Here is a 1631-nt window from a genome sequence, read left to right on the forward strand (position 1 = left end):
AAAAAATAATCAAATTTGAAATTTAAATGTAATATTTATATAATAATAATAATAACATAACATTAGATAGCTATACTAAATAAATTTGTAAAAGCTAATGAGGCGGGGATGGGGATGGAGAATGCATTCTCCATCCATGTCCCCGTTTAGCTCATGGGGAATTTTTTCCCCCACTCCTTGTCCCATAGGCCTCGTCCCCGTTGGGAAGTTGGACATCTCTAGTTATATTAGGTGAACCATAAACCAACCCATAAAATTTTCATTTATTTGAATCCAACCCAACCCAAAGAATTGATAACCCAATCCAAACTGCATGGGTTGGGTTAGGTTGATCGGTTTTTTCGGGTCATCGGGTTTTTTGAACACCCCTAATATCAAGTTTAAGATCTATTAGACATAAAATTGCAAATTCAAGAATCTATTACACAAACTTGAAAGTTTAATGATCTATGTTGAAAGTTTGGGGTTCGGGGCAAATAGTGGAGCTCAACTCATGGGTTCATAGTGCAAGGTGGATAATAAGACACAAAATTGATGTTTTTAAGTCGTGAGGTCTAAGAACTACTTGGGTCAAACACCCCTATCAGCCCTGTCACTGAGTTGGCCGATTCAACCCGACCTTAGAAAGTAAAACCCAACCTCAAGTGCTTAAGGCTTGGATTGAGCCCCAATCGCCCAACCGTGAATAGCAAGTCCATGACCCAACCCCTTAGACCTGACTCATTAGATCAAAGTTTAGTTCGAGCTTGGACATGCCTCGTCCCATTAAATATTAAATATTTAATTATTTAAAAATATATGTATCATCATAGTTTACAAGAATATAGTTCAATTGGCATAGTATTTATATTATCAATTTTGTGTTTTGAAGTTCGATTCCCCCATCCCACATTTTAATTACAATACATTTTCAAATATAATATATAGATTTTTTGAATGAAATATGTACCTCAACTGCCTGTTGTATCCGATGAAAGGAAAGCTTACGACACGAACGAATTTTATGAACTTCCGCCATATTAAAAAGTTATTAAATTTGTATTATTCTAATATATTTTGTATTTTTATTTTTTTCTTGATAAAATTGTTGATACCACAGAGTTTTCACCCTTCAAAAAATTTTATGTAATCTAAATATATTTTCTAAGAGAATAATATTAAAAAGGTATTTTTTTTTTTTAATTACAGGTTTTAAAGTTTTGAATTTCATTAAATTACTAGAACTAAATAAACACAAACATAAAAATTCAAATAGATTAAACTAATATTTATAATAATCTTTTTTATCCCTTCTTTAAATCAAAATGGATTTGACCATTTGCCTTTTACGCGATATGAAAATCACGTGTATGAACTTTTTGACAAAATTCGTGAATACTCGTTTAATACTAATATAGTTCTTGAAAATTTTCAAGTTAATCTAGGACATAAAAATATAAGAAAACAAAACTGAACACCAAAAAAAAAAAAAAAGTATAGGCTCCATTTCATAATGGTCTTATCTTTACTTTTTTTTTTTTGGTTTTTGAAATTTCGCCTTAATTACGTGTCTATTCTTATATATATATATATTTTTAAAGAAATACTTCATTCTTAAGAAACCGGTTAGTTGAGAATTCAGGTTTATGTTT

Source organism: Benincasa hispida, chromosome 3 (assembly GCF_009727055.1).
Source record: "Benincasa hispida cultivar B227 chromosome 3, ASM972705v1, whole genome shotgun sequence".
In the NCBI taxonomy this organism is placed as follows: domain Eukaryota; kingdom Viridiplantae; phylum Streptophyta; class Magnoliopsida; order Cucurbitales; family Cucurbitaceae; genus Benincasa; species Benincasa hispida.